At 31.5% G+C, this 26,886-nt stretch overlaps 1 protein-coding gene across 1 annotated transcript in view; it reads left to right on the top strand.

Moving 5' to 3' along the window:
* Window positions 1-13,012: 13,012 nt before the first annotated feature.
* LOC124542947 (amyloid beta A4 precursor protein-binding family B member 1-interacting protein) overlaps window positions 13,013-26,886 on the top strand; it is a 110,722-nt gene continuing 96,848 nt past the window's right edge. The window contains exon 1 of the mRNA XM_047120899.1: window positions 13,013-13,255. The gene's annotated coding sequence lies outside the window, so the exon portion shown is untranslated. The remainder of the gene's footprint in view (window positions 13,256-26,886) is intronic.

Below are 26,886 nucleotides of genomic sequence, written 5' to 3'. Positions count from 1 at the left end.
GTCGGAATATGTCTTATGCAACTAAAAACACAAAACACATTTGCCCCATAAAACCTAGTAGGCTAATAGTAATAATAGGTGTTTGATACCCAGACGAGTTTGTATAACGGCCCAACACAAAATAGACGAATAATTAATTAGTCTCCTCCAAAACTGTAAATGAAATAAAATTCAAATATATTATACTGCTTGAACTAAAAAGAAACGAGTTTGTACATTATTCAAACAAAATCACATTTTTTAGTAAAATTTATTTTAAAGCAATTCTCTTAACAAACTTAATGAATAATAAAGATTATTATTTTGTAAAATCTGCCTACAAGATGTATTTAGAATAGCTATTTGACTGGTTTTTAAAGTCTATAAAATGGATTTGGATGGATTATTTAGTAGATGTTAAGAAACCCAGTAAAAGTTGATTTTTTTCATTTCTAGTAAGTAGATATTTGCCGAAAATATCAAATTAAAAATTCCATATTTAAATAAATATGGCGCTGCAATGGGGTTGGTGACGTCACTTTCCTGTATTTTAAGCTGTGGTACATATAGTAGAAAAGCAAGGTTTACAAGAAAGTGACTTCATCATAAGCCCGGCTAATCAGGAACGTTTTGTTTTTGGATGTTTGGATGCATTTTTATTTTTGAATAAATTAAGTATTATTTTCAATTTTCGTTAGTAAATAACAATTTTTAAACTCATAATATACACAGATTACAATAATTCACAATTCATTTTTCGTATTGTCAAATAGCCTTACAATATAACAATCTGACCCCGGTGTTGCCATTGGAAAGTATGATTGTTGACGACGACCAACGAGATTGTAGTTTGGATCTCGACTTGATATCAAGTAATATGGATTATTGGAGTTGGTCTCTATATGAAGTTGGTTTTGCTCTTAAAAAGTTCTGCATATGGAGCGATACGCCTTTCGCAATAAACAACGAATTTTTCATAAAATATTCATAAAACCATATCAAACTTGTATGTTTATACAATTATTATTGAGTGATATTTGAGTTAAATATTTTACGCAAATATAAAATTAAACACTATAAACAAATATGAGGATTTAATTTAATATCCACTTGGAGCAATTTAATTAATTGCAGTAAACAGTATGTATTTGTATATTGATATAAGATACCCTTTAAACTGCTTTTAAATTTTAATTTTACTTAATTTTGCGAAGATGTAGATCTCCATTGACGAATCCATCAGATATTCTACAGCCAAACAGTAATACTTACCATTGCTGTATTCCGTAATGAACGGTAACTGAGCTAGTGTAATAAAGATTATATCCTTTGTACCTAATTCCCATCTTAGTTGCAAAGTTATCAAAAGGAAATACTCGATATAAGGATTTTATGAATTTGACGTAACACAAACCTCTTGACTTGAATAAACAAATCTACTATTATCGTCAAAATTATATGAGATGTCAAAATGCATGTAGTCTGATCTGATTATATGAGATAAATTCAGCCTGTACTGAGCTTCGTGAGCGGATTCGAATAAGGAATCGTAACTTATGCAACGTTCCGAGTTCAGTTCATAATTATCGAATAGAAGCTAAAATCATTTCAGTGGGTGCATTTCTGTCAAATGAGAAGTACTCCAACGAAAGAGCAAATCAAATTCTGGCACGAATAAATGCATGGTCTCTCTGGTAAAGCAGCGGGTGAAGGTTTCCTTATATACAGGAACAGGTACAGTTGTGTATCTCGGATAATATTCCGTTACGTGTGTATCCGTGCGATTTTATCGCCAGGACAGCTTAGAAAAGCAGGGATTATTTTTACATCAAACAGGAACGTTTCTCGAAAGGACATTTTTATCTTCCTTCAGAGTGAATTGTTCGAAAAACTACTCGATTGTTATGCTTAAAATGCTGTATAAATTGTTGTTCGCATCGAATTCGATTTGCGATTCATGAATATCCTTCCCGGCATTTCACTTTAACAGAATTTAAACGGGAAATATTTGTAAAATAAATAAATATAAACACATATACATATGTAGTAACTTAATAAAAATACATCATTTACTTATCGTATATGTATAAATTAGAACAAAACTATATTTAATTTAACATTTATTTTTATTAATCATTGTCTGTTAGAATTATAGTTTTCTCCGCTATCAACTTAGCAGGTTAACTTAGGTATAGTACGACACAACTTAGATGTCGCATCGGCAAAATTCGTAAAACCGATCACATCCGAATTAAGTACGCCATCCCAAATTATCAATATTTATTTCTCATGCGAATATGAGCTTTGCACAAACGTAATAACTTGTAATATCATATGACCTAATATATTCGTCAATTTAACGGGTCGATTTACATGCACTCTCTGACGCAGGAATCTGTAGCGACGAATAGCGTCGAATGGCGCGATAGGGAGCTTTTTCTATTGGTTGTGTAAATCGGCAGTAATCGGTTTTATTTTCATTCCATTGCATTTTCCGATGCTACATCTAATTTGTGTCGTACTATACGTGCTCAGAGGCTTAATAATACGATTATTATTACACCTGATTTAAAACATGAACGAAACGAAGACAAAATAAATAACAAACTCGTTATTTTATTAATAATATTACTTACGATAACGACATTGACGCAGCAGAGGAATTTGTCTTAGGAAATAATTATTTTTAGTTCGTATAAACAAGACAAAAGACATATTATTGAATACATGAATACAAACACATCCATCTACACATCACGCGACACTAAAAACGTATAATGCCTCTTTGAGGACATTATGAGATACCTACATATTGTAGATCTATATTAAGTGTCACCGGTGGTATAATACTATTTTTATGCGGTAAAAATTTCAACAACCAAGGGGTTAATTTAATGCAATTATTTTCTAATAAACAGATATGTTATATCCATACTAAACAACAGAAAAAAGTGTGCCGCGCCGGGGACCGTTTATTTTAGTTTATTTTTGCATTTCGTTAAAAGTAAAAAGGATAGCTTGATAAAAACAATAGTTAAAAGGGATAACTAGATGTTTTAATTACGCAAAACGTATTACTACGTAATTATGATGTAATACTACGTAAAATGACTAAAGGCAAACGTCCCAATTAGGACGTTTTCTAGTCTTAACTTTTTGCGCGTTAATAACATGTCTGTCTACTACAACATCATTGATGTAATGTAATTAATAACCTCTAACGAGAGATACCCTAACATTGAGTCGGAGGCCTCCTCAGCCACCGTAGCATTCTAATGAACCCGCACTTCCGCAAATATCTTCCAACAAATCTAATCATGCAGAATAGATTACAAAACTTGTTGTTATTTTTATAAACAATTTACATTCAATCGTGTTATGATCTGGTAATTATTAAAAACGAAATACTTGCGTACCAGCTACTTGTTTACGTTTCGTTGAAATATATTCGTAATCATTAAAAAATTAATCATAGATAAAGTTATATAATCATAATCATTAAAAATTTAATCATAGATAAAGTTAAGTATATGAGTTTCGAACATTTTTTATTATTAGCACTGCTGAAGTATTTTATCTTTTTTTTTTTAAATATAAATGGTCGTTCAATATTAATTGCTAACCAAAATATAAAATGTATTGATTCGAAATATAAAAAAATAAGGATTAGCTGAACGATACCTTGTCATTATTACTTTATAAAAAACCCAAATGCCAAAACGAACGTCATTGGTTTTTAACTTTGACATGACGTGTCCTGTCATCGGCAATATTGCCTAAATATTTTATACTAAATATTTATATTATATGTATGTGTTTATAATATATATAATAAAATAATAATTTAATGAGTTTCTAATATTTTATGCGCTGTTTTTCCAATTATAGGGTCTGACTGTACCAAATTTCATTGACCCCGGCCGCGTAAATTTCGAAAAAGGATTACTAATTTCTTGTCACTATTATTAATACGTAAATGTATAATTAGGTTATTAATATAAATTCGCATAAATTTGAAATTGGTACAGAAATTTGGCATATACTACAATCTTCCCGATACACCAACATGCTAGGATATATCATCATACATCGTACGTCGGTCAAAACTATAGCTTTTTTGTATTTTTATCGTATAGGTTGGAAGTGTAATCGTGTGTTAAGTAAGAAAAATGTACAGCGTACAATGGTCCACGGAAATTGTTTAATACTTCATTTACTAGATTGAGCCGAGATGGCCCAGGGGTTAGAACACATGCATCTTAACCGATGATTTTGGGTTCAAACCCAGGCAAGCACCACTATAATACATGTTTTTGTTTTCATTGAAATTCTTCCACAGGTGCATTCCACGCTGTTCCAATAAGGGTTGCATTGGAACAGCGTGGTGGAATATGTTCCAAACCCTCACCTTAATGGGAGAGGTGGCCATTGGCCCAGCAGTGGGAAATTCATATTATCAGTCTGTTACTTCACTTTTTTTTTAATTCACTTTTACTTTTTTTACTAAGATTTAGATATAATTATTTGAAATAATGTAAATAATTAAGACATCCTGGAGATCCCTGGCTTGTACTTGTCCAACGATTAAACCTAGCAGTTCGCAGAAGTATTGGTAATGGCAGGACAATCCTTTCGCCGGCGTTTTTTTACTATATTTTTTATATTATATAAAATTACGCATTGTGGATATAGGTGGATAAATGTGTAACAGAGTGTTATCTTTCACAGAAAAGGACATGAAATAAAAATTCTACTAGAGCACTAAGATTCGGTTGCCCTGTTTTCAATCCGCAATCTTCGATCGAAGTGCCACGTGGTCTTACCTGTAAGTCACGTGTTCTAGCCTCTATTCCATCTCGGCACAAATCACGTTAAATCATGCGAATGAAACAAAACAATGAAAAACTTTTCAGTTGTTCGAAAGAAAAATTCCAAAGCACTTTATAAAGTACCATGGCTCTCTCTCGTTAAAAATTTTCCTCTTTAGAATTTTATTCATCCCTACATACTTAGTGTATTATTATCACTATAAGGTAACAAGTCTTGCTCGACTATACATAACAATTATTAGAATTGAGTCCTTAAATATAGACAAATATTAATTGAAAATAGTTTGTGTATAAATCTCCTCAAAGGGAGAGGAGGCCTTTAGCCCAGCAGTGGGAATTTATAAGCTGTTGTTGTTTGTTGTTGTTGTATAAATCTCAACCGTTCCATGGTAAAGAATGCTAGCATTCGTTATATAATATGTATATTAACTTTAATAATTAACAAATGATTTTACGTTATTAATTCTTATGTAAATAAAGATTTTATCTTCATTATATATGACGTAATTATTACAGTAGAGTTTGTATGAATGGAGTTCTGTCAATTATAATAGGAATTGACGGACTGTAAACAAAGATTACGTCATGGACAATTTTACTACTTTTTTTAATGATTCAGAATTGTTATTCGTTATTTTAAAAATTAAAAACTTTGTAAGAAAAAATAATTTGAATAAAATATTTTTTATACTTTCGAGTTAATCTAATGTTGATTCCAGCTATCAAATAAGTTTGTTTGTTTTGATGAGTCCCATAACCTATCCTGACAAAAATGTTATGTACATGTATAGCCGAAGAAAAATCAAAATCAAGGTTAGTAAAGCAGTTACCAATTCTTTAAACATATAGAACCCGTTGAATATCCAAGTTTGGTCAAATCTTAACTGAAACATTGTCGTAGGTTAAGAAAACAGCATAACGACAACGAATTCCTTACGATTTGATTGTGATGAAGAGACAATTTTTCAAAAGAATTGTAGCGAAAAATCGCTATAGTAGCAGTACTAGTCGCTGACGACTTTACTCACGTTTTAAGGATGGTTGTCATAAGTTAGGTAAAAAAGGCTTTCCTTGGAGTTCAAGCTTGCTTCACACCAAATTTCATCAAATTCGCTTAACCTTTCGTTCGTGAAGAAGCGACAGACAAACAGACAGACAGCGTTATTTTCACATTTATAACATTAGCATATATAGAAAAGACTAGTTATTATTAATAGTTTCTTTCCTTTAGATATTGTATTAAAAGCTGAAGATTAAATTAAAATTTAATTTAAAATGTTCCTGAATGGTTTTTTGCTAAATATAATAAGCTCTGGACTAACTTTCCACGTAATTGGAGATCAACGTCTTTGTGCCACACTATGCCTTTTTCTGGATCATAAATTACTTTAGATTTTTTTAAGTCTTACAACCCACTACCATTGTGAGGTGGGAAATCTCATTTTCTGTTTCATTTCTCTATTACTATGTTTAGACGTGATTAATAAACAAAAGAATATGCAACGTTTGCAATTTTATTCTATCTTCCAAATATTCAGTAAATGTTTATTTCTAAATGACTGAACGGATCTGAAATAAATTTGGCGTATTAGGTAGATAATAATATGGAGAAGCATATAGAAAAATGTACATAACACCTGAACACGCTTCACTGAATACCTACTCTTAACATATTAAAGAGCCCTATTATGCTACCCCTACACATCTCGGCCTATGTTAATGCTATAACAATACAAAATACAATTTTATATATAATAGATTTCACACGAGCTTATTTATATTGTATGAATAAATAATACTACAATAACTGTATCAAATTTTAATAATTATTATTACGTCTAAAATTAGTCATAACTACTTTGTGATACATTTTATACAATTATTAATTTTATTACTGTTTTACTCATTAAAATATCGAGTCCGTAAATTATTTATTAAGCAAGTATTTATACGAATACTCAAAGTAACCATTCACTGTGTTATACCCCTTAGCAAACATCCACCTTAGCTGAAGATTTTTGTACTATTTGTAGACATTAAGTTTAATTGATCACATCAGTCGGTTTACGATTTTGTCGAACTTATTATTTTTATTTTCTCTGAAACAACAAGATGAGATATTTATCATACTATATTACCATAAGTAAGGAAATAAATATATTATAGATCTCGAATAAAAAACGATTCTTTGAATAAATTGTGTGTTGTTACCTTGGTGAAAACTCTAGTTACCGGCTACAGTCTAAGCAAGAACTACTTCGAAAAGGCTACAGTTTTATCAGAAAGCCAAGAATATAATATATATATATATATATATATTATAAACTGAAAACTAATTGTTCAAGAAACAAGTATAATAGCGCATAACTATATTAATTATTTATTATAAAGGTAAAAACATTTCTTTATTATTTTAAACTAATAATCGCTATGAAATCCGCACTGTAAAACTTGACTTAACAATAATATTTGACTTTTTGAAAGAATGAAAAATTTTCCTTTGCATAAACGTTCTTTTAAAACAGATTTGGAATAGTAGCTTAAAATACTGTACGATCCCGAGATTAACTCTCAGAAATACTCTCATGTACATCAGAGCCTAAGCTTTATCTCTCTTCCACCGTGTCGGATTATCTTTCTTACAGAATGTGAGTATTGTAAGTGTGATTGTGTTCGCGCATACATTTATGCTCTATAATCATACCTATAATTTGACCATGGATGTGGATCAATATAGAATCGACCAAACGAATGAAACGAAACGATGAATGGATTGCGTGAAAGACGATATTCTTAGAAAGAATGTTACTTGTGAGATGACGTCTGACAGAGAAGTATGGAAGGAGAAGACATGCGCTGATCCCAAATAAATTAGGATAAGGGAAGGAAGATGATTTTGATGAAACATATCTAAAACACGGACGATTTGTCAATGAAATGGCTTGCACTGGCCGAAATTCAGCCAGAAGTTATTGTATACGAGTTCTGTTTGACTGAACACAGTTTATATAAACTGACGTCAACAATAATGAAGGTATTACATAAAGTAATCAGGAGAAAATTGACCTATTTCTTACAGAAGTAATTTACTTACCTTTTTCTTACACGCGTAGCAATCTATTGAATGCAATATTATTATTCATCCACGTGTAAGATATACTTTAAACAAACACCAGATACTGTTTACAGTCGTATGGTTGAATTTATATTTCATAATCAGTTATCTTCTACATATGTATAAAATAACATGTCCTGACTGACTGAATCATAATCCCCGAGCCGATCTATTATAGTCAGGGCCTTGAAGGTTGGTGAGGTTGGTAGGATCCGTTCATTGAATACACACTCACTAATAAATAATAATAATAAATAAATATGAGACAACATCACATACATTACTCTGATCCCAATGTAAGTAGCTGAAGCACTTGTGTTATGGAAATCAGAAGTAACTACGGTACCACAAACACCCAGACCCAAGACAACATAGAAAACTAATGGTAATCTACATCGACTCGGCCGGGAATCGAACCCAGGACCTCGGAGTGGCGTACCCATGAAAACCGGTGTACACACCACTCGACCACGGAGGTCGTCTAAGGAAAGAATTTAAAAAATTCTTCCCCTAAAGAGGTGAAAGTTTGCATGGAAGTCCGTTTTTTAAGTAAGATATATGAATTTTTATTTGAGATACTAGTTAAAAATGATTAGAAAGTATTGAAGCGTTTCTGAATATTTAACCCTAAAATCAACCTTTTTATACCACATTGCATTGGTGTGTATGTGAATACACACCAATGCAATGTGAAAAATAGGTAATATTTTAACGTAATATTTTAAGTTAATCAGTTAATATATACTATTTCCACACAAGCAAAGCCGCACAACATCTAGTTAGGGATAAATATAATTAAAATCTGAAAATATTCATTCTATATTTTTACGAGTAATTTTAGTAGTTAGCGTCTATTTATTGCTAAATCATAAGATGCCTTAACTTAAGGATTGCTTGTCTAACGCATGAAATCATACTATAAATGTAAGGAGAGATGGGTACATTTATTATAAATTTAATCCAATACATGCAATCAAACAATTTTAAGGATTTCTCCAAGTTTGAATAAACCCCTGATTGTATTAAATTTCCGAGATTTATTACTTCTATGAAATACAATTTTCTTTAGAAATAACTGCAATGACTCTTAACTAAGATATAACTTAAATATTTTATATTGAGCATTTGCTCTCAATACGAAGTTTGATTGATAAAATTACATAATTTAATACCCACGACCCACTTGTATCTAATAATACAATTAATGTAATCGTAATTAGGACTAGGTCAATTTACGAACTCTTAGGCGTCAAGCCGCAGAAACATTTTCCGGATGTTTCGCTATAGCGGACACGGCCATTGTCTGACTGACACCAAAATGGTTTTGTTAAAACATCCTCTTTCTATGACCAAACAAATTCATTTCCTTTTTGAGTAATCAACCTAGTCGTATAACGTGTGTCGATTATAGCTATAGAGCAAGATCTTAGAGCCCACAGCGTTACATATCTTAAAGTAACAATATTATGGACGACGCTAACAGAACGGTTTTGGAAATTTCTGTTATGATTTTCTGTTATATTTGATGTTATATCAAACATATGTAAAAATTAGCACTCAAAATTTATGAAAAGTGAGCAATGCTATGTACCTTTAGAAGGTATGCTTTCAAATTGTAAACTAATAATACCCTACATGACACATTTTGACTTAGAAAATAAGAATAGTAACGATGCATCACCTGATTAGTGTTTGGCAAATTTTGCTTTCATTTATTCATTCGAAACACCATCGGCATATTCACGAAAACAAAACAATTAAATTACGGACCAATGCAGTATGATACACAACTACAAATATTTACGCACCAATAAATTACAATCAAAAGTACACTCTTAAATTAATAATAAAAACTTAAACTAGAACAAAGTTAAACAAAAGATACGGCTTAAGACTTAAGACAAACATTTACGCATTTGTTTATTACTCTAAATCAAATAGGCATTTTTATCCTATATTCGACTTCTATATATTTTTTCAAATTAACATGTTGAGCATGTGATGTTTAATTTGAAAACAGTCCCTTTCATTAATCAACATTATTCAATCAACTCATTTGACTCATGGTTTTCAGTAAGACAAATAAAAATAATCAGACATATATTGTGATAAATAAATATACGTAAAGTACATTGGAGACTGCAAGAAGAGCTATCATATTCCACGCTTTAATATTCACCACTCCTACTTTGTGTTATTATTACGGCATTCAGCTTGTAACTGGCTAAGGAATATAAGAACTGTAATAATTCATTTTTATTCCGCTGTTGCACATCACAGTCACAAACTTCGCGCAATGGACACATTTACATTAAACTTTTGTCCAGTCCCCATAGACACTGAAGTTTTTTTTAATTTACTTCTCTGTGAAAATATATTACAGTTCAGATATGTACTTAAAATTTAAGGGTCTGCTTATAAATTGAGTACAATGCCGGATCTTTTTCTTTCGAATGTCAAACAAATGATGACAGAAGATGTAAATGGGTATTAAACAAAAACATTCGTTTAACAACGTTTACAAGTAAGGCCATTAATCGTTCGTCCCGTCGCGCGTGAAGTATGTAATCAACCGTCAAAGTTTGTTCAATCAATCAATAAATTTCAGCAATACTCTTTAAGAGTAACAAGGTTATAGCAGGAAAATGTATGTTTGTTAATGATAATGATAATATAATGTTTGTTGTAACTTTATGTATGTTCATGTAAATTAAGTTTTTTTGAGTTAGTTTTTCATTGGCGCCTACGAATAATTCTCGCTTAATTTAACTGTTAAATATTGAATAGTTTTTATTTAACGTGTAAACATGAAAAGTCACGACAATAAATACATATTGCAAAATTTTCTTGATCGACCAACAATATCAACTCATATCAATTTTACGGACTTTAAGTTATACTATTTACTTCTCTTTGCGAGTTGTTTGTTAAAAAGAAGGCAGATGAAATGAATCTAATGAATACAAAATCAGTTGTATTTTATGCTATTACGCGTAGGATGAAATTAGCTATCCGTCTATATTATTGTCTTTTGTTCGAACATGACAAAAGAATCACTTAAGCAAGATACTAACGTACATACCAAGACATGCATTTATGTGCACATACATCAAACGAATAATTAAAAACATACAGGCATTGCAATGAATGCCATTCTATACCTACAAGTTTTACCAAAATACATAATCATGTTTACCAAAAGTACGTGTCAAAATATATGTGTTGATATTAGTAATTGATCAAAACTTCGAACCCTTTTGACTCTATCACGACGGCGCTTTTTAATATGATTGGGTGCTATTGGTCACCACAGGCGATATACATTAACACTATAAGAAATATTTACCTATCCTTGAAAACTAGGATGTTACATCCCTTGTGCCTGAAGTTATACAGGCTCACTTACCCTTCAAAACGGATCACAACAATACTAAGTACCATTAGCTGGACACAGTACATTGCTCTTTGATGGGAGAATACATAATGCACAAAGATAAGAAAAATTGTAGTGTATTGAAGTATATTGGAACATATTCCACCTGATGCACATGTGGCAGAATTTCTATGAAATTTGAGATGTTTTCCTTCACCGAATATGTTCCAAAACTTCTCCTCAAAGGGAGAGGAGGCCTTTAGCCCAGCAGTGGGAATTTACAGTCTGTTGTTGTTGTTGTTGGAGTATATTACCGCGTTTGCTGTATGTTGGAGTGTTATTCGGAAAGCGATTCAGATTTATTTTTCTTATGTATAAAAGTTATATAAATGCCAATGTATAATCGTCTGTCACTATTTTTATAGATAAAATAAACACCGTAACAGGGCAACTAAAATAAGTAAGACGGTTACTCCAGTCATAACACTTCCGGTGATACTGATTTTTTCCATGGCGTTTTCAACGGAAATTAGCCCACTACATATAACATAAGTATGTATAGTGTAAAAGGGTACAAATACACTTCATATTGACTCACTCTTTTAACCAGACCCGTGTACAGCCGGGGTAAGAAAAGATTCGTCACTTTAAGATCTATTGTAGTGTGCTCAGTGTGAGCGATAAGCTTTACCGATCGAGAATGACATATTGCGTCGCAATTATTGGTGTTTAGATTCAAAAGATACTAAGAGTTTAAGACTTGATAAAGGAATGAATTTGAAAACTGACGAAGGTTTTCTTACTCTGACTGTACATCAGTGGGATACCTTATAGGTATGATAGTATAATTAACATCCCTTTTATTAAACGATTTTTAGGATCATGATAGAATATTCTTAAATCAACATATGGGTATTATTCGATCATTTCGCCCCAGTGGAACCAAAACTTGTGTTAGAAATATATCGAATGGTAGAGTAGTCAAATTTTTTATGTATAAGTCTATTTGTCTTTGATTCGTATTAAGTTTAGATAATAGACCAGTAATATTTTGTTAAAATAATATGCTATCTATTGAATAAGAGTTAAACAAGATTTACAATACTAATAATGATAATATTGATTTATATCGAAATGCCTAATTATCACTGGTTAGACAAACTACGGCATCAATTTTATTTTACCGAGTTGCATTATGTAGTCACTGGTAATTATTTTTTATCGACCATAACATAACTAATGATATGAATATCTGATGACGAAAATCCGAACACCTTTTAAAAATATATTTTTCTTATGTGGAATAAGTAAAAGCACATTTTCAACTTAAATATTTAAAAAGTCGCACACCTACCTTATCCCATGTTTTATTCCCTTGGAAGGTGAGAAAGGGCTTCAAACTCAATCCGTATCCAAATTCCATAAAAATCGGTTTATATATTTAAGGATAAACGTAATATGCAGATAGAGTCACTTTCGCCCTTATAATATTAATATGGATATTATGCAACTAACGCCCTCTAGTGAGAACTAGAAGTTAAACTTCAAACGAATGTTATATGACTATTTAGTTTCCGTTGTAAACGTAAGATGTCGCTTTTATAAAAACTATCTAAGTTGTCGATAAAAGCGATAGAGGTCGCTAGTTGACTGATTCATACGAAGAAATCACAGGACATTACTACACACACTTCCGCCTACACAAGTTTAGCTACTTCGAGTACAGTGACTCCCGCACCGACGGACCGCAGTTGAAGCATAGGCGACAAACGAGCCGCTTTTCAGTGCGTCATGTCTTACGAAATGTGTATCGGCGAATTTTTTAATCATCGATTCGTTTTGTGAACAAAAAAACTCTATCCGGTTCGGTATTTGTTTACTTGCGTGTTGATAGACTGTGTGTTACGAGGTTATAAGACTTTCGAACATCTATATAGGACATAGTTACCGGCGTAGTTTGTAAGTGTTTAATTGTTTTTGATACGCTTAATATGAATGTTTACACTTATTCGTCCTTAATCAAGAAAACTGTTTACAACATTAAAACATTTACAATGCATTAATTATGTTTTACGAGAATTATATTTAAAATGACTGGACGTTATTTAAAAAAAAAAACATGAATTTGTTTGTTCGCAATCTGCTTATATCTCGATAATAAATGTAGATTTGTTTTGTTTATTGCTGAGTAGGTATATGTTGGATTAACAATATGTGAAATTATTTTTATAATTCTATTTATATCAATAACAAATTAAAACTCTACATAGACATCAGATGTAAATATGATTAAATAGGATTAAAAAAATAATATATATATTTAATATTATATTAATGCTGTTGGTATAATTTCGTCCTCATTAACAAACATTGCTACTTAAATGCATGAAATTACAAATGTACACCAAATATTCCTAACTTAGTTTGCTTAGGTAAAAGTTAAAATTATTTTATTTATTACTCAAACATCGTTATCGGTAACCGGAAATTTATAAAAGGCAAATACGGGCATTTTCTCGTGGTATATGTAAACACACATACTTTAGTAATTTATGTATTAATAGAACATTAATGCTTAGCGAACGATTGCAGCGAAAGAGCTTTTCAATAATAAATATATAGAGTGTAATTACTTTTAATTAAAGGATTGTTATAGTAGATTTTATTACAATTAAAGAAATAATGTATGATATTCTTATACAGATAAAAATAGCGAATTCCTTCAGTTATAAAACAATCAAAATATCGAATGATTTAAATTTCATTACGTAGGTAGCTTTGATTTAATGTTACATTTTTAATTGTTTTTCTAATAAGGAATAAGTTAACACTAAGAGGCTTAGTGTGTAAGCTGTTAGGTTAGAACTTTGGCGCTTAGCGATTTAACTCCGTCCGAGAAAATCATTTCCCTTTAGTGATCGATTACGGCTTACGCCGAGTATTACGTAGTGAATCTGTTTTTATAAGGAATACATTTTAGAGTATAATATTTATGTTATAACGTACATTGAAACAGAACAATGGAAGACCTTGATTTACTATAATTTATTTCTTTATATTTCTTTTCTCGTTTCGTTCGTTTCCTTGTACTTATATATTTATATTTTTATGATATGAAAGTAAAGTTTATTAGGTAATAATATATTTGTTTGATTTTAAAAGACGTGGATTATACGAATAGTAATATTGAATTTGATTGCGTTTTAGGTGTTTTACAAGATTACATTTTAAAATCTTAATACAAAAAGCCTCTGAGTACGTTTAATCATGTAAACATGTTTTTACCCTACCGGTCAGGATTTTATTGAAACATGATAGTCATGATTTGCCTATATGCAACATTTACTAATTGGTATCGAGTGAATTAATCGATACGAGATTTTTACGGGAATGGTCATCGTTATAAGAATATTTCGTTTGGTTATTCTTTATCAATATTATTAAAAAGTTATTTATATATTGCATGCTTTTTTATGATTATATTAAAATTTGGCATTATTGATGTGTATCCTCGATAACAGATTAAAATTTACTACTCTTACTTAAAAAAAAAATACCATGCCGTCCACTGTTGAGTCCACACCCATATTTGCGTGTGCCTTCTTAACAATCCTTCAATGACCCGAGACGGACATCTAAGTAATCTATATTAATATTATTTGTCTTTCACGGCTAAACCAATTATGATAAAATTTGATATGAAGCAAGCTTGAATCCTAAGGCAGGACATAGGCTGTAGAAACAGTCCTATCGACAAAAGGATTTTTTATAATTGTGCTGACATATGCATGAATATAAAATATATAAAAATTAAAATAGAGTCATCATTCAAAATAATAATTGTGTTTTTGAGAGATAACTCATTGTTGCATATTAATTTACACTCCAAAAGCTTTTTATATTTATATAATATATACGTATGTTATAAAGCGGAAGAGTGTGTTTGTTAGTTTGATCACGCAAATCTGTAGTCCTGCCATTCTAATTCAAACAGAATTTTTGCTTTGGATAACATTTATTGTAAAAGGACTATGCATATGTATAACATCACGCGAGTGTAATCGTGCTGAGAAACAAACAAATATTATTTTGCTACTATGCTTATTATCCCAACAGGAGTAACAACTATTTACTAGGTTTGTGATTATTTTAAAAATAGCTCATTCTTAATTCATTAAAATTATTTTTGTTATATGTAAGTTAGTAAATATTTTTGTACGTATATAACAAGCGAAATATGAATATTTCATAGGACGTTTTTTATATTCCTACATAGTTTTTGGTTGGTACTGTTACAGTTTGGCGAGAGTTCGCCATAAAAGCGTCTAGACCGACACTTTTCTTTTTGACGATAAGTGTTCTGTTAGAATCCTTAAAATATAGAACTTAGACGTTGTCTATACCATGAATATTATACATGCAATTATAAAATGATCTAATTGACACTGGCTAAAGAATTATTTATGGAAGACAACTTACAAACTGTTCTTTTTTTGAAATTTAATAGTTGTATATGAACAGTATGAAATTCTAATAGGACGCCACGTACCTGTAAGAATTTCCTACCAGTATACGAAATTAATGTTTAAATTCAAATATAGAATTTATTATTTCCTTCATCTTTCATCTCTACATTTCTTATGAAAATGACGTCTTTAGTTATTCTTTTCGTATTGTGAATGCACAATAAATAGGTCAAATGTATGCATGTAAAGTAATGGTAAGGCAGAATCATGTGAACGCACGGAGTCAAATTGAAAACGAAGGAACGTTCACTTAGCTAGATGAAAATGAACCAATGAAATTATTGCAACACAATTGCACTGTGGAGTAGTCATGTTATTTTAATAACGTAACGTAATTTCATATTTCGAGCGCTTAGTCTCAAAGAGTAAGCCTTTACATTTACCATACCTTACCTTTACATGCCATATAGTTTATTTGGTTTCGTTTTCGACAAAGTTCAAGTATTATTTATTAGAAGAATCTTCTTCGAATGATCTACGACAGCAACATGATAATAATTTATAAAATCTTCGTTCTCATCATAATCATATTAAACATAAACTGTGTACCACTAACTCATAGTATTTCTGCCTTATTCTCCGTTCGAATGGTGTAAGATTACGTCGTATACGTCCTGGCAATAAATCGAAGGCATTAAAATTATTCATAGCGCTTTACAGCGCCCGCGCCGCCGACGTTGTGAAATATTGACTACACACTATAGAAACAACGCTACACATACTTCAACTTGTAGTTATTTTTTTATAAAACGTTTTATAAACTTGGAGCTTAGAATATCTTATGACGAAAACGTCACAATGTTGCTGTGTACTCTATGTTCGAAGTATGTTTACGTGTTTTCTGTTCTTTTCCTTTTATTACCAACAATTTCTTCAATTCTATTTCAACTACCTACTACACTTCCACTGAATCCAAACATATTTCCAAAAATATTAAGTGACCAAATTTTTCAGTGTTATTAGTTAAACAACAACGATCAACTACTAGTTAAAAATAATTGTAACCGTCAGCAATGGGCTTATGTTATATCTCATACATTGTAAGTGCCGTCAAGTTGGCCGTTCAGAAATTAGTTACGAGCGTCTGTATGCAATTTATAAAAACAAAAGTGTGCATTGAGAACGATATTTAGACTAGAAATGCAAATACAGCTGTTACATGGTAACGCTAATATTCCATATTCAATTTTTCCAAACGAACAAATCTACGAGAATTTCCTTCAGTTCGGCCATTTCACATTTTCTCACTAATAACATTATGGGTTCACTTTGAAGAGTTATGATAATCAGGAATACAAATTAAATGTTGACAAATCTTTACGTGTTTTTATCTCCATAATTCGATTTTGTATGTTTGGGAAATAGTGTTTGTTTTTTTTCATATTTTATCATTTTACTGATGAAGTCTTTTTCTACCCTATTTATTTTATTTACCTTCGCCCATTGACATTAGCACTTTTGAAACCATCTCAAGCGTCGATCTACATATACATAAGCAGAAAGCAGGCTAGTTTGATATAGACACTAAATCTAGACTAAATAAAATACTTCGCAGCGCATTAACGCTTCCATCATATGATCTCAAATACCCCTTGGTATGTATAGCTGTATAGAATATTGATATTGATATTTAGAACGTAATTAATGAAAGCGTGGTATTCAACCAGCAGATATATGCAAAGCTCTACCACGTTAGGGCTGATAATTACTAATATATTAATGTTTCCATTTTAAAGTTATGTTAGTTGGTGGTAGGGCTTGGGTCATTCAGCTGGATAGATATTACCTAACTGCCTCGACACGGATTTGGATGGCAAACAAGATAGTCAATGGTCCTTGAAAAGAACCGCGATGGAAAAATGGTCAGTACATTGGTGTGCGAGAAGAATTCACAACCAAGGCTTACCACTGGAGCTTCCTCTGCACCTTGAAGAAAACTATTTTCCCAACCTGAGTCAACCTAAGTCAAGACGTGACTTGGGATGAACCAAATTGGGATGATAGTCTTCTGGTTCTTCATCCTAAAAATAGAGGTTTTTCTCATTCCACGTGTGTGTCACCGTCAAGGGTACGGGGATCGAGATAAAGATGATGCTGATACTGATAATGATACTGAGCCTTTTACTCGACAGAAGATGTAGCTTCAGGTCGCACGTTTTTGTATTGAGCCCATACCTACCTACGTTACCATCTTAGGCTGCCTTCTATTCAACGTGGGAGGGCCGGAATAATGATGACGGTGCCCATACGTCGCTGTAGTGCGATCCATGGCGCCTCACGGTGCATCCATTTAGATTGTCATGTTACCATTTATTCAAACTACCTACTTATTGTAAACTATTTATTATACACCAATAAATACATATATAAATCACATTCAAGACGGTCATATCTACTCGCTACGACATCGATATTTTCTAGGTAATCTTAAGGAAGAGGAAAGAAACAGAGGACGAAAAGGTGGGAAGAGTCTAGTGATATGAAAACAAACAAGAAGTAAGCCAAAAATGGAACCAGCAAACATATTCAAACTGACAACCCCAACAAAAACAAATTAAGTGTTACCAGTTTTCAAAAGTTTAAACGTCCAATATACTTCCCGTTATGATCAACAAATGCTGTAGTTTAATAAACATCTTTGTCAATGTTTACAGTAGCTGTTGTTATGCCTTAGGAAATTAATGGAGTGGTGTCATTAATGTCGGTCGCTCGAGACTACCGCGGTCAATCCATCTCAATATAACATAGAAAACTACTGTTACCATACTTTTAAAATTATAATCGACACGCGATGTTCATGTTAGTCTGACTTATTATTATATTAATGAAAGTTATCCATAAAACTACATTAGTGAACAATTCTACAAAAGATAACGAGACCATATCGGTTTCATATTAACCAAATAATATACAAAAGTATTGAATCCATTAAGCGCTACGTCTCTGAAATTTAAGGAAATTACATACAATTTACAAATTTATATTATACTTACAAATTTGTAAGATTATTTCGAACATTTAATATTTCTATTACATGATAAATTTCACAACGAGAAATACTTTATTGGTTTACGAATAATTGACCGTCCTTTGCTTATCTGATAGAATTACAACAAAGGCTTTCTAAGCAAAAATAGGTAAGCCTTCGAAAGCAAACATGGCAAAATTTCAAACAATACATTTAATACTTCTGGACATCATAATATGCTTATAATAAAAAGCATAATTAATTGCAATTAATAAATATTTTGTCATATAAAATCACAAGACGGTAGTAAATACTACAAATATGTCTATCTAAAACTACTACTACTTATTCTCAGCTAATACTGTAACTTCAAATCGATGTCATATTTAGGGGTGTTACCCTTAGACGTGAACAAAGAAAGGATTAGTCAATGTATTTGCGTGAGTGCTCTATATGCATGTATAAATATATACTCATACATAGTCATTGACAAACACTAATTCCGTTTCGAATGTGTCAGCTATAAGTATCGTTAAATATCAAGCGTTGAAGATTTAGTTGCTTCAATAACTACAAACTATGACATGTCATCGATTTACATTCTTTAATAGAAATATGTTTCACTTCAACTTGGGCTATATTTCTTGGTCAACCTTTTTTTACTGAATGTACAATTAAAACATAATGTCCTATTATAAAATCGGAACAAAGTTTTTCCTGTGTAACCCATGCGACTACACGCCCGCCCTACCGCTTATGCAGATTTATCCAAATGAAAACACGAAACTTTGTACATCACAAAGGCAACCCCTGACTGAACGTGGGTATTTCCTTCATTTAAATGTTCTTTTGGTGGTTTTTGTACGTACGTACTGGCAAACAATAAGTAATAAAGGCTTTTTCCTCAGTGGTTTTCGAATATTGCATAATAAAGAAAATACTACATTTATATGACATGATTTAAAGAATTTTAAAGATTTAAAATGTGTTTCTGCGTTTATAAAAGCCGACTGAAGTCGGGCTTGGCTGCAAAGCAGGCATTTCACGCGACAAAGATTCATAAAAGGGCTCTCTTGTCGTGCTCATTTCGGTTAGGGCTCGCCCCTTTCTAGTTTTGTGGCTCATATTCATGACAGCTATATTTAATAACATTAAACATGTTTTAAGGAATTAATTTATTAATTATTATTATCATGTTGTTAACAATATTATATAATGTGATATATTTGTAAATTAATAAAATGTATACATGCCATTACTAACATGTAAGTCGAGACCTATTATTTGGTTACGCTATTAATTAAAATTTCAGCAACGTAAAAATATTGTTCCGTGTTGAAGAGTCGGTGTTGCGAAAATGTATCGCGTGTGTAATCCCCTTTACAATATATCATTTGGCAGTGTCTAGGTATGCAGACGCCCTAAGCACGCCAGCTGGTACGGATGAGTCACGAAGGAGGGTCGCCTTCCCCTATACAATACCCGATTTGCAGTAAACAATATTAGTTCTTATAACTATTACCAATAAGATCATATTTCGATATGCAACCGTTAATTTAGTCAGTTTACCAAATAATGTTATATATAGATTATACTTAGAAAATATGCCAAATGAGTAGTGTCATCGTCCTCAAAAGATTGTTAATATTAAAATAATTAATAGATTATATCAACAATGCACATTTGGTTATTGTTTTGAACAATATATTAATTAAAAAGTAACAGATACATTCCAATTAAAAAAAATGAATTAGGTCCAAGTACATTTAAGTAGGTAGGTAATATATACATATATATATGTATCCTATGTACCATTTTATTTTCCGGATGCTTACGAACGACGTCTGGAGAAAGCATCTTGCGTGTTCCTGAGATGTCTCCTTGAATCAAAGGTGAATGAACGTTTCAACAATAGTAGTATAATATCGAAATATACGCAACGATTGTGTATTCAGTTGGTAATGTATTTAAATTTATTTTAACTAAAGTATATTAAGCGTCGTCAAACATTAGTCGTTAGCCACGCTGCATTAGTTAATTCATTTCGATGGGCGTGGACTGTTTTTAATGAATCCTTCCGCAGCAATGGATGTAAAATACTTGAAATAGATCAGCTGACTGACCAGTTTGGATAGGTACACCTATATTTATATCCTTAAGAACGTAGGAAAATGTTCACGATTTTCGGTCGAGTAATTAAAACCGTGGAATCGTAACGAAGTAACTCGATTCTGTAATTTGTGTTACTTAAGTTTTGTCATTTAGTACGTAACTTTCAGTTACTACACTTATTTATGTAAAATGAAATTTTAATTGTAAATTTATACTTATGGCGGTAGGGTTAAGTGCAAGCCTGTCTTGGTAGGTAGCACCCACTCTTATAGATGTTCTACTGCTAATCAGCAGTACTCAGTATTGTCGCGTTCGGGTTTGAAGGATGAGTGAGCTAATTTACCACGTGCAAAACGGACCTAATATCTTGGTTCTCGAGGTTTAGGATTTTCAAGGTGATGTAAGGAATGGTTAATACTTTTACATCGTCATTGCCAATCGTGGTTGTTACTTAGGTTGCCTTTATTTTGTTCGACCGCTTACTGTAAATATTATAAAATTCTAAAATCTCTGGTTTTGACTTGTATTGTATTTCGCGTATCGTTCATCCGATTGAGTTGTAGCTTTGTACAATTGTTGGCACGTGCGATAAGCTTTCTGACACAGTACTCGTACAATGCAGCGAATCGGATTGGATGATTGTATTGATAAAAAAAATTGAACCACACATTGTACTGCATTAGCTACGAATGTAAATAATAAAGAATAATCACACTCGTACGGCTTGATGGATTCTATTTTTTATTTGTTTTAATTAATTACCTTTTATACGTATATAATAACTTGGGTGTCATTGATTTTATTTTGATGAATTTTAAACAGTCAAGGAACCTTGATGAAGACTTTCCAATATTAAAATGTAAAAACATACATACACACTGAGGAAATTATGTAAGCCTTCTTTTTGGCCTGTCAGAGCTTTTTGTTTTGAGTCTGATCTTAAGAATCAACAATTTCCATTACGAGTGATTGGAGACCGACAGAAATTAGTTATTTTTGAATTTTATATATAAAAGCAAAGTATTTATAGTAATTGTAAGAGGCAACCAGCAATCAAAGGCATTGGGAATGAAAATTAGGTAATCCTTCAATCCCATATAACGCATACCCATAACCTCCGTAATGGGAAGATGTGACGCCCTTTGTGTATGCAATTACACGGGCCCAATCACCTTCCTAACAGGAATTTAGCAACACAAAGCATTGCTGACTGCCGGTTGAAATATTTAGTAATAGATCATGCTTTACTATCGAATAAAACAATAAATACAAACAGGCTACTTTCAATCGATTATTTTGTAAACGTTATCTCTTGTTCTTAATATGGATGGAGATAAGTTTTAATGTAGGGCTCGAGTAATTAGTGATAATATTACAAGTAATTTTTTTAATAGCTTTGCCTCACTAATAGACAAACAGTCGCGATAAAACTAATACATTCATTACGAGTTATCGATTTTGAGTTTGCGACTCGATAACGGTAATTGGACGTCGATGAACCGGCGGTGATCGATCACGCTTGACTTTAACGCGTTTAATGCACTGTTTCCGGCGCAGGAGCATTAAACGGGCCAAGGGTTAACCTTTATTTACATTCGTTTCGATAAAACTATGAGAGATAACCTCTTGAATTAATAGCTATATTCAAAAGTTTCACTTTCTTAATATTATTATTTTACTAATGAAATCTTCGCATAGTATTCTACAATTGAATACAAGTACTGATAATTCTGCTTAACAAATTATTATCTATAATAATTATTTAATTCATTATTCGCTTTTTTTATTTTAAGAAATGTAGTGAGATCATATAAATATATATTATAAAATAAGAATTATAAATAAGATTTGTGTTTAAAATAGTTTTGATGTCTGTAAGTAATTAATTAATTAGGTGTTAAAACATCATAAAAAACGTAAAGATTTGTTATGTTAACATTTTGATATAAAATCAAAATGTTATGATTACTTCCAATATTCTCATAAGCTTTATTAAACCAAAGGTCAGACCCCACATTTAGTTATCCGCTTTGAAATTCGTATAACCATTTTTAATATAGCGATTTTACCGTACATATATAGTAGTCAATGAGTTAAGATAGATCATAAACTAAATAATACTACTGAGCGCAGTTCATATCCTCTTCCAGTATTCGATGTAACAAAGGCAGGTCAAGAGTTGCCCCTATTGTCAGGATATCGGCGTCTGGCGCCGCACCAGTGACAGCTTATTTGAATTTGCAGATAATTTCTCGATAAAGCCATGCATACATTGTGAGGTTATCAACGCAATCTTTCGAATTCATTGTCTGTTTACTACGCTTGTTTTAATTCATTCAACATCTACGCTCACTTTCGTATAGAGGGTGATAACTTTTTTGTTTTTAATTAAGGGTTATTGGTAATTCGACGTACATGTATCCCTTAGGAGGTGATAGGACAAATATCCAGTGTTTAATCATTATTAAAAAACAAAAGAAAAAAAAATTATGGATACTTTTTTTAAATAAATTTTTGAAGTTGCATTTTTGATAAATTTTCAAAAAAGCTAAAAACGTGATAACTCAAAAATGGTTCCGTTTTGGATTACGCTTAAGTGGGTTAAAATTATTGCAAATAGTCATCCCTATCATCACCTAACGGATATACGTCGAATTACCAATAACTGTAGGTATAAATGAACGCAATGTTCCGATTAATAGCTTAAACCAAATTAGATTAAGTTAAAATTTTAATGAAGCTTGAACTAAACAAATACAATTGTATTATTATTATTTCGGGTTATTTATCCCTTTTCAACCGACTTCCAAAAGGAGGAGGTTATCAATTCGTCTGTATTTTTTTTTTTTTTTTTTTTTTTTTTTTTTTATGTTTGTTACCTCATAACTTTTCACTGGGTGGACCGATTTTGATAATTTTTTTTTTGTTTGAAAGGTAGTGCTTCCCGTGGGGTCCCATTTTTTTTTTATTTTTTTCCGATGATGGTATCCATATGAAAACGACATAAGTCTTAAATTTGCATTATGTATATGCGCGACAAATAGGTGAATAACTGAAAATCACGTCAACCAATTTTGATAATTCTTTTTTTATTATAAAATATATACTTCAAGGGTAATTTTGTGAAAGTTTGGTAAGGTTCTGAGCACAGGATCCATGACAAAGTAACGGAACGGAAGGGAACGGAACAATTCTGAGGAGCACGTTAGCGATACTCAGTCGAATCTTTTATTTATAGGTTATTTGGATATTTGAGTCACCTTCCGTAATGTGGTTATATTTATGTAATTATCATAGTCGAATATTATAATGAACTAGCTACACACCCCGGCTTCGCACGGGTGCAATACTGATACTAAATATACTACAGAATTTGTTTATTTACGACATCACATCGCAAACTTCTAAAATTATCAGTGTTTCTTTACTATATTGTTCATGTATTTTATACACAAACCTTCCCCTTGAATCACACTATCTTTTAAAAAAAACCGCATCAAAATCCGTTGCGTAGATTTAAAGATATAGGGACAGAGAAAGCGACTTTGTTTTATACTATGTAGTGATGGAACTCCTATACGGCTCGCAGTTAGGGTGCGATATGGGGCAGATTTTCTTACTATCTTTAATCAAATTTTGTGTACCTATGTGATGTGATGTCATATGATGTCCGAAATATAATTGGTCTTTTTCAAAGTTTTTTTACTGAGGTCGATTACAACTCTTTCGAGTGTGGTACCGTGTAGTTTATGCCGCATAACGTATGAAATCCGCATTTTCGAAAGTCTATTTTTGCTTTATTCGAAAGTTTCCTTTGAAATTGTCCTCGAAGTAGTTTCTGATTCATATAAACGGCACGCTTAATCTATCCATATTAAGAAAAAAATGTTAGTCTACATCAGTTTCACTTAAAATCAAAAAATAAATAAAATTTTAACAAAAAGAAAAACCGACTTCCAACAAAACACTATTTTAAAACAAATAAAAATGCACTAAAAAGTAATAAAAATAATTGCATATTTAACATATTTTTGAGAGTCCTCCTAGGTAAAATGAAATGAAAAGTATTAGACTACTTAAAAGTTGATTTACGATTATATAATGTAGTTATAATTATTGCTATATTTGGAGTCGGTGTCAGCCAACCCTATACTATATCTATCAAAAAAGCAATACGAGAATACTGTAAGAAATATGTTTCTTACAAATTACCTTTTATACGATATTATACTGGGTTAATCAAGAGGCTCGTATCGCTTCTTTCTTTTGATTGTTGAAGCGTGTGCCCGTGGCTGACACCGGCTCCAAATATAACAATAACTATAACTACATTATATAATCGTAAATCAACTTTTAAGTAGTCTAATACTTTTCATTTCATTTTACCTAGGAGGACTCTCAAAAATATGTTAAATATGCAATTATTTTTATTACTTTTTAGTGCATTTTTATTTGTTTTAAAATAGTGTTTTGTTGGAAGTCGGTTTTTCTTTTTGTTAAAATTTTATTTATCTTGGATGTGTTGACATATCGTACCTATAATTCAACGCTATGATCGTAACGAACGGAGCAATAGCCATAAACGTCAAACAATCTGGTAAATTGAAGGCTCATGGCATGTATGAGACAGGCATCGAAATAAGCGAGGGTCAAACAGAGTTGCGACGGAAATTTATTAAACAATAAATTCGTCGTTCTTTTTAAATACACGGCTAGCATGGTTTTAATTTTAACTTATTTATAAATCGAAGTATTTTAAATGGAAAAATATTTGAATTTATTGTGAATCAATTTGCAATTTAATTAATTTTGTAACAATAATCGTTTGCTTTTATTTGATTTTTTTTATAGATGATATTGATATTTTATTTCAACATGAATTAATTTATAGGATTTGTATGTTTAAAATAATATATAATTTATAGAGAAGATGCTCATAACGTTAGTACCTAAAATGAAGTAAATACCTATAGAGTTATGGAGATAACTAGTTTCATTCATATTTAAACAGTTCCATAACTGTGTACATAGGATATGAAATGGTAAATAAAATATTATTAGAAGGGTAAAAATCATATCCGAGGGACGTTTCAAAACCACTTGTATTGAGTTATTGATAAATGCAGCCGCTTGATGCAGAACTGTGAACTCGCTCAAAACGCAGCAAATCAGATTATGTTTGAATTGCTCCCGGACGTCCCGGTTTAAAATAGTCCATAGGAATTTAATTCTCATTCAACAACTTGTTATTTAACACCGCAATGGAAGTTTAATTTCTTTCATAATAGGATTAATGCGAGACCGTTATTTAAAAAAAGAGGTTTTATTGATGCATTTGTAAAAGGACATATGTTCGAAATTAAAAATACAAAGATTTTGAGACGAAAGAATAATATTAGGTTTAAAAAATAATCAACGAAGATACGAATTTGATATGTTTCTGCTGGAAATATTCATGTATTTACAACGCAAAGTAAATAAAATCGCAACCGAAGTTCGGTTACTAAATTCAAAAAACGTTTCGCCTTAAAAAAAATAGTAAGCGAACGTAAATATGCGAGACTAAAAATCTCCAATATGAAATTAATCTCCACCGAACCGATCAGCTGAAATTTCGAACGTCCTGAAAATTCAAAACAAATTTGTTTCTAAGCTCAAGTTAAACATATATAATATATGTAGATGAAAAAACAATGCGACACACATAACACCATGTAGGTCATATTAATTTGCAAGTGCACTGCGATATTGTGCCCATAATGGTTGATAGAGAAGCATTATATACCAATCACTTGAACTAATTTCAATGAGAAAGGCCTTTGAATGCAATTGCTCGGTAATATCGTGTATACACACGTCATGATAATGCGTCGTGCCAATCAAAGTGTGATCTTGATAAATAGAAATGTGAGGACAGTGAACGAGATGCGTTGGTACATTTCAAAGGCCGCTTATACTATTCACATTTCCTGGTTGGAAATACT

This window comes from Vanessa cardui, chromosome Z (genome assembly GCF_905220365.1).
Source record: "Vanessa cardui chromosome Z, ilVanCard2.1, whole genome shotgun sequence".
In the NCBI taxonomy this organism is placed as follows: domain Eukaryota; kingdom Metazoa; phylum Arthropoda; class Insecta; order Lepidoptera; family Nymphalidae; genus Vanessa; species Vanessa cardui.
Note: the sequence above shows the minus strand (reverse complement) of the source record. Positions and strands in the feature narration are given on the sequence as shown.